Here is a 13,163-nt window from a genome sequence, read left to right as displayed (position 1 = left end):
CTTCGAAATGGCCATGCAAATGGCCATTTCGAAGTTTACTAATGAAGCGCTGAAATGCATATTCAGCGCTTCATTAGCATGCGGGAGGCAGCGGCGCTTCGAAATTGATGAGCCTTGCCGCCGCGCGGCGCGTCCAGACGGGGCTCCTTTTCGAAAGGGCCCCGCCTACTTCGAAGTCCCCTTATTCCCATGAGCTCATGGGAATAAGGGGACTTCGAAGAAGGTGGCGTCCTTTTGAAAAGGAGCCCCGTCTGGATGCGCCGCGCGGCGGCAAGGCTCGTCAATTTCGAAGCGCCGCTGCCGCCCACATGCTAATGAAGCGCTGAATATGCATTTCAGCGCTTCATTAGTAAACTTCGAAATGGCCATTTGCATGGCCATTTCAAAGTTTGGGGCACGTGTAGACACAGCCCCGGCCATATATGGGCCACCTCACCACCAGCCAGGAGCAGTACAATGGACAGCTCAACCATGCCCACCAGTTGAGAGTACCTTTGGCCACCTGAAGGGGTGGTGGCACTGTCTCTTCACCCGCCTGGACGTGGGCATCCTCAACATCCCCCAAATTGTGGGTGCCTGCTGCATGCTCCACAACATCACAAACAGTAAGGGGGAGGCCTTTATGCAGGAGTGGGCAGTCAAGGCTGGCACGGGCTACCCCCAGGTAGCCACCACCCCTAGCCACCAGTCACCCCAGGATGGGATCTGAGTCTGGCAGGCCCTGAGGCAGTACTTTAATCAGGGGGTGGAGGGCACTGATCACTGTCCCCACCACCCCTGGCAGGCCTCCTGCACACTACCCCCTACTCCCAATGAGCACACAGTACACAGGGGTTTGGGAAACTGAAAATGTATATATATTGACAACAAGTGCACCTTTGAATAAAACTTACGTTTAATGATCAACATTGAAGAAAACAATTTACATGGGGGGGTCGTCTACTTACAGGAAGGGTCAACTATCTACAGGGGGGCACTTGGATGGCATGGCTGTTGGCCATCACTCCACGATGGGAGTAGAGGGGAGTGATCCCCTGCAGCTCTTGCTCCCACACACCCCTATCTGGTGCCCGTGGTGAGGCTGGGTGGTGGCAGGGAGCATGGGCAAGTAAGGCTGGAGCTCAGCCTTGGGGTGGCATGCAGGTTCAGCAGGATCCTTGCCTGGGGGGCTGTCAGTTGGGGCCATGGCAGGAGATGCAGTGGGGGGGCTGTGGGGGTGGCAGCAGGAGGAGGCAGCCAGGCCACCAGCTCCCAGTGTGATGCCACCAGGTTGTCAAAGGTGTGCATGAACGCCCCCAAGGACTCCCGGCACCAGGCGGCCTCCCCCTCCTCGAAGCAGAGGCCCTGCTCTGCAAGTTCAAGCTGGTGCTGGAGGAAGGTGGCTATGAGAGGGTCCCCTGCCATTCACCTCTGGCTCCAGTGAGAGCGGGCCCATCCTGGAACATGTGGTTCCTTGTGGCAACCACCATCTGATTCTTGTGGGGGGGCTGTCTGGGACCATGGATGGTGCCATGCTTTCCTGGTCCTCATATGGTGTGGCTGCAGAAACAGGGGGAGAAGAGAGAAAAAGACCATGAGCACCAAGCCCTGCCCCGTGGCCCATGCCCCCCATCCCCTCTGTGGGCACTGGGTCCCTGTCCCCTGGCCATGGGTGCAGTGGCCCTATGAGAAACCCCTTTGTGTTGTCCCCCACTCCTCTTGGGGGCAGGGCATGGCATTGTCCATGGGACCAGGTGCTGATGGGCACTGGCATCTGCATTGCCGTTCCACAGCCTTGGTCTGCCTGGGCCCTCCCTGGGGTGTGTGAGGCCCCAGGTCATGTATGTTGCCCCTGCCCCAGGGGGTCTGTGCCCTGTGGGGTATGTACCTGAGTGTCCACCGCCACAGTCAGGGGAAGCCCATTGGGCAGATACCTGGCTGGAGAAGCAGGAAGAGAGGTCCATCACCGGCTCCCCCTCCTCACTGGACCACTCTGCCTCGGTGCCTGGCTATGGCTGTGGCCCTGAAGTGGCAGGGCTGGCCCCAGATCTGTCTCCTCCTCTGAGACCTTCTGGGGCTCCTTGGCCATTCTATCAAGGACAGCTGGGGGGAGGAGATGTCCCAGGGGCCCAGGACACCAAGCTCCCAGTAATAGGGGCAAGCAGCAGGCATGGCCTCCGACTGGCTGACCAAGTCCTGCGCCCAGGCATAACCCTGCCACAGCTCCTTGACCTTGCTGTGGATGTGGTCAGGAGCATGAGCAACATGACTCCAGGTGGTCAGGCCCTCTGCCAGCTTGGCAAATGTGGTCACTTTCCACAGCTTGCTCCCCGTTACATGGAGCACCTCCTCCTTTCCCCAGAGCCCCAGCAGGTTCTGGAGCTTGGCCTCTGTCCAGGAGGGGCCACGCTTCCTGTCCCCCCTGGGAGGGGGCTTGAAAGCTATCATATGGCTCCGAGGGGGAACCCTGGGGGCACTCAGGTGGCTGGCTGGTTGCCATCCCTCTCTGTTGGCTGCTGAGGGTCTGGATGGGGTGTTCAGGGACAGCACGTGCGGCGGCTGCTGCCTGCACACTCTCAGCTTCCTGCAATGGGGTTTCCTGGTCCATGGGGTTCTAAGAGCCACTGTGCACACAGACCATAGAGCCCTGCTGGGGCTGGACAGCACTTCTCTGCATCCTAGCTGATTGCTGCTGTGGCAGACCCCGCTTTTTTGAAATAGCAGGACATTGAGGGTGCATCTACACTTGCATTCCTCTTTTGAAAGAGGCATGCAAATGAAGGAAATTGAAAATGCAAATGAGGTGAGTACTTGCATATTTGGCACCTCATTTGCATATTCTTATTTCAAAACAGCTTCTTCTGAAAGAAGAAAACCAGTGTAGACACTGCTCTTTCGAAAGTAAACCCCATCTTTGAAAGAATCCCGTAGCAGTGTAGACACTGCTCTTTCAAAATAAGAATATGCAAATGAGTGTAAAATATGCAAACATGCACCTCATTTGCATCTTCAATGTCCCTCATTTGCATACCTCTTTTGAAAGAGGAATGCAAGTGTAGATGCACCCCGAGTGTCTGCACAAATCATTTTTTGATGTTAGGTGTCAAAGTAGTATGATATTCTCATTTTCTCATTGGGATAGTGATTTCAACATCTCCGCCTACTGTCGATTTCAACTTTGAAGTAGTATGCAGCGTGTGGTGACGCGATGCACGATACTTCAAAGTTGTGCCTGCTACTTGGAAGTAGCAGGCTAGCATAGATGTGGCTGGAATGAGGTTTACCTATTTTCAAATAACCAACCATTATTTCAAAAATATTTTGAAAAAGTGATTGCATTGTGTAGCTGTTAGCAAAGTTATTTCAAAATAGCTTTGCTGTGTAGATCTTCCAATAGAGTTTAAGGCCAAATGGACCGTTGGGATCATTTTGTATGACTTTCTGCCTAACAGAGGCCAAATTATGTAACTCTGTGATTCCTTCATCACTGCCTTAACTTGTAGTTAAAGCAAATTATCTCTTTAAAAAATATGACCAATCTTTAAAGACTTACAGAGAGACAGAATCTACACATCTCTGCATAAGTTCTTCCCAAGGTTAAGTAACTTATTCTCCTTTTATCAAGCCTATGTCTGGAAGTTGAGGCAAGGCAAATTCATGCTGGAAACAAGTTTGTCTCTCTCTTTCTGTCTCCCCCTCGTCCCCCCTGCCTCCATATATCTATATTGCAATTTGTTCGCAGCATGAATTTGCCTAGCTGTAACTTCCAGCCATTGGCTGGTATTATGCCATTTCTTGGAAGATGAAGAAATCTGATACTATCAGCAATCTTTTCCAGAAATGATAGTGGTATTTGACCCAACAGCTCCTTTTGTCTTCATTATTATGTGAGATGAAGAAAGAACTGCCCAGCTCCTGAGCCCTCTGAGTGGCTAAAGGATGAAAACAGCAACCTTGCCTTCACCATTCATCCCAGGTGGAAGGAGGAGGAAAGAAATGTCTTTACATGCTTTTTTTTCCTTTGAGGAAGAAAGGAAAGAGAACTATGCCGGACAAAGATAAAGCCTTGAAGGCACCATACAACATCTTAGGAAGCAGCAGCAGCAGCAGCTACAAGCAGACTTTCTCTGACTATTGCCTTTGTACAACCACTCCAGAATCTCCCTAGTCCCATATGGCAAAGCGACTGAATGATGAATGTCAGGATCCTTGGGCATCTCTCATGCCATGCAGTTCTCTTAGGAAATATCATCCAGTTTCCAGCCAAAAAGATTATAGCCACATCACAGAGCACCCATATTGATTGGGAGGGAAAGAAAACCAGTGAATAGACTTATGTTGAAGGAGAATATTTACTATTCATCATTATTATGTATTATTTTATTACCATTATTCTCAGGCGTACTACTTATGCACCAGGACCAGACTGTGTGAGATACTGTAAAGACACTGAACAAGAAAGAGTCCCATCCTCAAAAGAATTCACAAGCTAGAAGAGGTGATAGCTGGCCAGAGGACACCAACGGGAAAGCTCAAAGAAATAACATGAACATGTAGGTTTGCATTAAAAGTGTTGTCAGCAGCCAAAACAGTCACACATTTTCATAGGCATCATGTCAAAGCAGAGTATTAGAGGGGAATTTGGAGGAGAAATATAAATTAGTTTTATAGACTTTTATGAAAAGTATTTCCCAAATATGAGGTGCAAAAAAAGAGAAAGCACAAAAGTGTTTTTGTTTTGTTTCATTTTGTTTTGTTTTGTGTTGTTTTTTTTGAAAATTTACTAAGTGTATGTTGGAGACTGCCACCGTAAGCTAATCATAGACAGCCAGGTGAACTTAGAGGCAAGTGGATCAAATGAGTGTTTGGGGCTGCTTTTGTTTTTGTTTTAAGATGAGAGAAACAAAAACAGGTTTGTATTTTGAGAGGAAAGAGTGAGAGGATATTAAAGTTAAGGAGAAGAGTATGGGAGATGAAGAGAGTGGATCTGATGGAGCTCGGGAGGTGGGTTGACTTCCCTGGCTCAGCTGGATAGGTTAGAAGAGAAAATTAGATGAGCAACTTCTGTGTCTGAGACTGGAGGGGAAGGGAGACCTGTTTTGTAGGATGTAAGTTCACCTCTGTGTTTTCATTTCCCCATCCCATGCATTGTCCTGCATATTTGGATTATGAGCTCTTTAAAGGTGGGAATACGTGTATGCACAAATGATCAAGGGGCATACATAAGTACTGATTTTGAGTGAGATCTCCAGGCACGACTGTATTACAGCAACATAAAAAATTGACTTCATAAATGGCAGAGAGAGAAATGCAACACATATAATGGCTATTCCCACACTCCTTCCCACTGCAAGAAATCCCATAATTTACCTGCAACAACAAAAGCAATGCATTGAGATTATGTTGGGGCATATAATATGCTACATATTCCCAATACACAGCTATCTTTGCCGTCTGTATGGTATTCCTACATCTACTCACTTTCTGATGGGTTTCTGCAATATTCAATCTCTCTTAAGATGTGTGGCTTCACACCAGAACTATAGTTACAAGTAATTTGTTGTATTAGATGTCTGTGCCAGTAATTCTTCTCAGGGGAAATTGATCTTTTGGGAGAGCTAATTAGATGTATGTATTAGTGCAGGAAGGAGCCAATTCTTGTTAATTAGTGAGAAGGTGAACAATTTTGGAAGAATGCATATGATACCTATGTGAAGATGAACTTCTGTGGAAGGACCACTTGAGCTATGAAGAAGTTAGAAAAGTGTATGAAACTTAAGAAAGGGAAGAATCTATTGCTTTGTACAGATAAATTATGCCTCATGTAGGGCACACCTGCTGGGTGTTAATTAATAGCTGGGGCTGATTCTTCTCATTTTTGGCTCATAGCCTGCTACTAGTAAAAAATTCACTTGAGCATGTTGCTTCTGGGCTTATGAACAGAGAAATGTAACCACATGGGTGAAATTCATAGAACAATGGAGTCTCAAAAAGAATAATTTGCCCTTTTCAGCTTGTGTAACATTCTCAGACCATTGTGATATTTAAAACAGGTGCAGTTTATTGAAACTTGTGTAAAGAATCAAAAAAACCAGGCTTTAGAGAGAAAGCAGCAAAAATATATCCCTGGGAGTCTAAACTAATTCTGCGTTAAACAGACACTACATTATCACTAGAGTAACATTATTACTTTTAGATGGTATGTTTGACCTTGGGCTGTAAGTCAGTATATTTGGTTCCTAGAAAGAGCAATTGAATCTGCACCAAAGAAAACTACTTTTCCCCTTTCCCCAAAATCCCTTCTTAGAATCATAGAATAATAAGGTTGGAAGAAACCTCAGGAGGTCATTGAGACCAATCCCCTACTAAAAGCAGGGCCACCTAAAAACAGCTACAACTAAATCAGACCAACCAGGGAGTTAAAAACCTATAGGGACAAAGATTCTACCACCTCCCCGAGTAACCCCTTCCAGTGCTTCATCACACTCGTAGGGAAATAGTTTTTCCTAATATCCAACCTAGGTCTTCCCCACTGCTTCTCATTCTGTCATTTGTCACCACTGAGAACAGCCTCTCTGTCTTGTTTGGAATCTCCCTTCAGGTAGATGAAGGCTGTGATCAGATTCCCCCTCACTCTTCTCTTCTATAGGCTAAATAATCACAAATCCCTCAGCCTCTCATAAGTCATTTATTCCAGTCCCCTAATCTTTTTTTATTGTTCTCCACAGGATGTTCTCCAGTGCATCCACATCCTTTCTGTGAAGACGCAGAGGGACAGAATCGGATGCAATACTCCAGATGCAGCCTCACAAGTGCTGAATATAAGGAAATAGACCTACTGGCAATGCACCCCAGAATGATGTTAGCATTTTTAGCCCCAAGGGCACATTCTTGGCTCATACCCAGCTTCTCATCCACTGTAATTCTCAGATTCTTTTCTGCAGAACCGCTGGTTAGCCAGTTCTTCCCCAGCCTGTAACAATGCTTGGGATTCCTCCAGCCTAACTGCAGGACTTTGCTCTTGTCCTGTCCCTATTCTCCATCATATCAACTTCCCCCCAGCTTAGTATTGTACCTATTGGATGCCGGGGGAGTGGGCAGGCTATGCCTGCCCACGGCTACAAGGCCCCTCTCACGATGAGAGGGGACCCATTAAAAACAGCCCGGTTCCAAGTAAATACGGGGGACAACGAAAGAAAAACCAGGAGCGGGAGTGAGGGTCAAAGGTTTAAAATGAGGGAGCCAGAGGGGGACACCGAGCAGAGGACCCCGGACAGCGCCCACCGTTCCTCAAAGGCGTCCAGGGAGTTGGTGGACGCCGCCCAGAGGAACTCTGCTTGGATTCGTGAGCGGAGGGAGGAACGGAAATAGGCCCCACAGTCGCAGGTCACCCCCCCTGCCAGCCTCCTCTCCCTGGTTTTGTAAATGGCCATTTTGGCCGTGGCCAGGAGGAGGCTGATGAGGAGGTTCCGTGACTTTGTGGGGCCACGGATAGGGTGTGAGAGGATGAGAAGGTGTGGGGAGAAGTGCAGCCAGAACCTCAAGAGGAGGTTCTGGAGGAGCCGGAAGAGGGGCTGCAGCCTGGCGCACTCGATGTAGATGTGCGCCAGGTTCTCCCTCGTGCCGCAAAAGGTACAGGTGTCCGGGATGGGGGTGAACTGCGCCAGTTACACGCCCGTGCTCACCGCTCCGTGGAGGATTCTCCAGCTGATGTCCCCGGAGGGCCGCGGGACCAAGGTGGAGTAGAGGCCGGCCCACCGGGGCTCCCCACCCTCTGATGACAGCAAGAGGTCCCGCCATTTGTAATCGGGGCGGGACACGAGGGTGGGGAAGTGGAGCGTGTGAAGCACGAGCGCGTACAGAAGGTGTCGAGGCGCGGTTCGGAAGGGGACCGGCTGGAAAGTGTGCAGCCAGCTGAGGTGATGGGGGGGAGGGGGGCGGGCAGGATGGCGAAGCCGGGGGCCCACGAAGAGGTCCGGAGGGCTAGGAGTGGGAGGGGGGCGGGGTGCACCCTCTCGCAGGACCCGGCCGAGGTAACTGTGAGCGGTGGAGGGCAGGGCAGCCTTCACCTCCCGGAGTACGAGACGGGGGGAGCGTAGGTCGGAGAGCCCCATGCGCCGGGCGAGCGCCGGGGCCTCCATCCAGTCCCCCCGCTCGTAGTCCAGGAGGTCTCCGACCCTGGTGATTCCACCTAGGACCAGCCTCCGGCGCACTGTGCGAGACTCCGCCACCTGCACACGAAGGTGGGGGTTGTGTAGCAGGGGCTCCGCAAGGAGGTCTTCTCCCACGGTGGCCCCTAAGGACCTGGAGGCCGCGAGCAGCCACCAAGTGCGGAGGAGGTCCTGGTAGAAGGCCGGCAGCTCCGAGAGGCCTCGCGGACGGTCTCTGCAGGATAAATAGAGGAGCTGCCAGTCGCATCGGAGCCCTCGGTAACGGCGGAGGAAAGCGTGCGCCAGCGTGCTCCACGCCGGACTATCTGCACTGTTGGTGTTGAGAAGCCTCTGCAGGGCCCAGAGGCGGAAGACATGGACCTGAGTGCGCGTACAGGTCAGGCCCTGTCCCCCCTCCTCCGGGGGGAGATGGAGTACCCCTGCAGGGACCCAGTGCAGTCCTGGCCAGAAGAACTCCAGGATTAACCTCTGGAGCTGGTCCAGGAACCCGGGGGGTGGGACCAGGGTGCTGAGGCGGTGCCAGAGCATGGACAGGACTAGTTGGTTCAACACCAGCGCTCTCCCTCGGAGGGAGAGACACTGGAGTAGCCCTGTCCACCTCCGCAACCGCTCAGTGACCCTGCTCTCTAGGCCTTGCCAGTTTTCCGGCGGAGAGGGATGCGTGGCAGAGAGAAAGACGCCTAGATAGAGCAGCGGACCCGCGCTCCACCGGATGGCCTGAAGCGCAGGTGGGAGGCGGCTCGTCTGCCATCCGGTCCCGACCACCAGGCCAGAGCTCTTGACCCAGTTGACCTGGGCGGAGGAGGCTGCCGAGTAGGTAGCTTGGCAGGCCTCCAGACGCGCCAGGTCTCCCGGGTCCTGGACCACGAGGAGCACGTCGTCGGCATACGCTGACAGGACTAGCCGCAGCCCTGCCTCTGGAAGCGCCAACCCCATCAACCTTCGCCGAAGGAGACAGAGGAAGGGCTCGATGGCCAGAGCGTACAGCTGTCCTGAGAGCGGGCAGCCTTGTCGTACTCCCCGTCCGAAGCTGACCGGAGCGGTCAGGGTCCAGTTGAGCTTGACCATGCACTCCGAGGCAGCGTACAGCACCTGGAGAAACCCGACGAAGCGGGGTCTGAAGCCGAAGGCCTGCAGGGTGCCCAGGAGATACCCGTGGTCCACCCTGTCGAACGCCTTCTCCTGGTCCAGGGACAGGAGGGCGAACGACAGGCAGTCCCTACACCCAAGCTCTAAGAGATCCCGGACCAGGGACAAATTATGCAGGATGGTGCGGCCCGGGACGGTGTAGGTCTGGTCGGGGTGGACCACATCCTGCAGCATGGACCCCAAGCGACGGGAGATGGCTTTGGCAATGATCTTGTAGTCCGTGCTGAGGAGCGAGATGGGACGCCAGTTCTTGAGGTCGCGGGGGTCCCCCTTCTTGGGTAGCAGGCTGAGGACTGCACGCCTACACGAGAGGGGGAGCACCCCGCTTTGCAGGGCCTCGGCCCAGACGCCGAGCAGGTCTGGGCCGAGGACGTCCCAAAACACGCGGTAAAACTCCACGGTCAGCCCGTCCATGCCCGGGGATTTATTGGTGGGCATGAGACGGAGGGCTTCCGAGAGCTCGGCCAGAGTGAGAGGAAGCTCCAGCCGGTCCCCGTCGCCCTTGCTGACCGACGGGAGTTGGTTCCAGAGCGCCCCGCGGGCGTCGGCGTCGGTCGGATCCGGGGAGAAAAGGGCGGCGTAGAAGGCGCGAGCCCTCTCGCGCATCTCCACCGGATCCGTAAGAGGGGTGCCATCCTCTGCCAGAAGGCAGGGGATATGTTTTTGGGCGCCCCTCTTTTTCTCCAGGGCGTAGAAGAAGCGGGAGCTGCGGTCCATCTCCCGGAGAAGTTGGATTAGCGACCTCACCAAGGCCCCCTGTGCCTGATGGGCGTCGAGGGTCCTGAGCTCATCCCGCTTCTCCTGGTACGTGACGCAGAGGGATGGATCTCCGGGGCTGGCGGCTAGACACCTCTCCAGCTCAAGGACCTCCCGTTCCAGCTGCCCTATCAACGCATCCCGCCGCCGGCTGGCCCCCCGAGTATAGTCGCGGCAGAAGAGCCACGTGTGCACCTTTCCCAGGTCCCACCACCGCCGTGCCAAGGGAAAGGCGTGCCGCTGCTCGCACCAGGCCAGCCAGAACTCCCAGAAGGACGCCATGAAGCCCACATCCTCCAGCAGGCTGTTGTTAAAAAGCCAGTAGGCCGACCCCCGCTTCCCCGGCGAGAGGGAAGCCTTCACGGCCACCAGATGGTGGTCCGAGAAGGGGGCCGGCCGTACGCTGGAGGCGTGGGCCTGGGAGAGATGGTGCCACGAGATGTAAATGCTGTCCAACCGGGAGTGTGCAGATTTATGGCCCACCACCCGGACGTAGGTGAAACCGGCGTCCTCGTCCAGGTGGTGGCTGCACCAGACGTCCACCAGGGAGCGACGGTTAATGAGCTCCCTGAGGACGTCCGCAGCGGCCTGGCACTTCTCGGTCCCCGTGTGGTCCCGCTCCTCGAGGGTGCAGTTGAAATCCCCGCCGAGGACCAGACACTCGCGAGGATCGATGGTGTCGAGGAAGGCCGCCGCCTGCTGGAAGAAGGGGGTTCTCTCCGGGCCGAGTGTCGGGGCGTAGATGTTGACAAGGTGAAGAGGCAGCCCCTCCACCCGCACCCGGAGATACAGCAGGCGGCCTGGCACGACCTCGACGCTCCCCAGCACCTCGGGCTGCAGGTCTGGGGAGAACAGGGTCGCTACCCCGGCCCGCTGGGCCAAGAGATGACTAAAGTGGACCCCGTCTCCCCACTCCAGCCGCCACTTGGCTTCGGCGGCCGGAGTAGTGTGGGTCTCCTGTAGAAAGATGACCGAGTACCCGCCCTCTCGGAGGAAGGAGAGCACTCAGCACCTGCGGAGACCCGACCCGCAGCCCCTGACGTTTAGTGTGGCAAAGATGAACGGCGCCATTTGGAGGGCTGGGGAGGATCCTCGCCAGAGGGAGTGCCCGCGGTTCCCGTGGGGCCACACAGCAAGCCGTGAGCCACGCCAAAGGTGACGAGGGCGTCTCGGAAGCCACGGGCCCGTTGGTAGACCGCGGCGTCCCTCTTCCCAGTCCCCTTGCCCTCCCTCAGAAGGGCCCTCGCGGACTCCAGGGCAGAATGGAAGTCTCCCCAGCGCTGGAGGGCGAGAGTAACCTTGTTCTTGGAGCCGCGAACGCCCTCCAAGAACTGGCGCATCTCACCCGCCAGCGTGTGGGGTGCCGAGGCCTCGGGGTCTTGAGAACTCGTCGGCCTCGCGTTCTTTTGGGCCCCCCGGCCAGAGAAGAGGTTGGGGTAGGGACTGGAGCCTGAGTTTGGGAGGGATGAGGGCGGCGGAGGGACAGCAGCCCCGGAGGTGCTGGGAGAGGGCAGTGCAAGAGGGGCCTCCTGAGGGGTTACGAACTCGGGGGCAGGTATGAGTGGGCAGGGGTAAAAAGGAGGGGGAGGGATGGGGGCAGGGGAGGTAGAGATCAGTGGGGGAAGAGAGGGGTCATGGGGGGGAGGGAAAGGAGGGAGTGGGGGGAAGGAGGAAGGGGAGGGTTTAGAGTGGGGCGGATTGCGGGTTCTGGAGCGGGGCATTGGCCGGGAAGGGGTATGGCAGGGGTGGCAAGCAGTGAGGCCAAGGTGGGAGCAAGGGCGGAAATACGGGCCAAGGAGGTCTCCAGAAGGGGGGCTTCCTCAGGCGATGGCAGGGTAGAGGTTGAGGTGCCGGCACTCTCAGCGGGAGGCGCCGGCAGGTCGGGGGGGAGGGTATCGGGGTTTTCAGTTGCAGGGACGAAGGGGGGGTGCAAGGGGAGCCCTAATTCCCCTGGGGCGTCCGGGGGCTGGCCGACCTCCGCCGGGGGGTCGTCCCTAGTTGAGGGAGGGGTTGCCCCTTGGGACAGCTCAGGGCAGAAGGAGGTGGCAATTGAGGGATCACTGGTGGGAGGGGTGGGGGAAAGTGGGAGGGGTAGGGGAGAGTCCATAGGCGGCCCACAGGCCTCTAATAACAGGCCTTCCATGTCCAGGGCCACCGGGGTGAGGCCCAGGGCCTCGACCTCCTGCGAGAGGAGGGCGAGGCCGGGAGCCACCTCCTCCGGGCACTCCATTACAGCCGCCTCGGTAGTGGCCGGAGGGGTGTCGGAGGAGGGCGCGGGCACAGGGAGGGCCGTCTCGGCCTCTTTTGGCTCTGGCTCCGGGGCCGAGGGGGTGTTAATCTCCTCGGTCGCCGCGGCGGCAACCTCCGTCGCCCCCGGCAGATGGTTGGTAGCCGGGGGTTCGGCGGGTGGAGCGGGGCTGGCGGATCTCTTGGGTGCCTTGCGCGGCACCTCCACCCCGTCCTCCGGCGGGGTGGGGTGCCGGACGCGTGCACCCCCTTTTTTCCTTTTCCCCCCCACCAATACCCAGCCCTCCGAGGGGGCGGGCTGGGAGGTAGAGAAGGAGGGGCCAGGGGATAGGGCCGACAAGGAGGGGGGGAGGGAGGAGGGGGATGGGGCGGCGAGGGAGAGGGGCAACCCGCCCTGGGGTGGGCCCTTTTTCGGTCCTGCCGCCGGCCCTGCCTCCCTCTCCTCCACGGGCCCGGCTTTTGTGCCCACTCGGGCGCCGGCGCCCGCTTCTTCTCTCCCGGCACCATGCTGCCGGGCGCCCTCCGATGCCCGAGCGGCGATGGATCCGTCCGGGCCTAAAAGAGGAGGGGTGGTCCCAGGGCCTGTCGCGGTCAGGGTGCCGCCGGTCTCGTGGCTGATGCCCCCCGGGTCGGAGGAGGTCCCGGGCTCCTCTTCTTCGTGCCGGGCCAGGGGGCAATCCCTCCGGACATGCCCCGCCGCCCGGCACCCGAAGCACCGGGCCTCCCCCAGGGTGTAGAAGACCCGGTACTGGGCCCCTTGATAGGGCATCAGTATAGTCCCCTCCTGGGCCACCCCGCCCTGTGCTGCCGCCGGCGGCAGTTGGACTCGGGCCTGCCGGTGGAATGAGAGCACGTGCCGGA

Source organism: Carettochelys insculpta, chromosome 13 (assembly GCF_033958435.1).
Source record: "Carettochelys insculpta isolate YL-2023 chromosome 13, ASM3395843v1, whole genome shotgun sequence".
Classification (NCBI taxonomy): Eukaryota; Metazoa; Chordata; order Testudines; family Carettochelyidae; genus Carettochelys; species Carettochelys insculpta.
Note: the sequence above shows the minus strand (reverse complement) of the source record.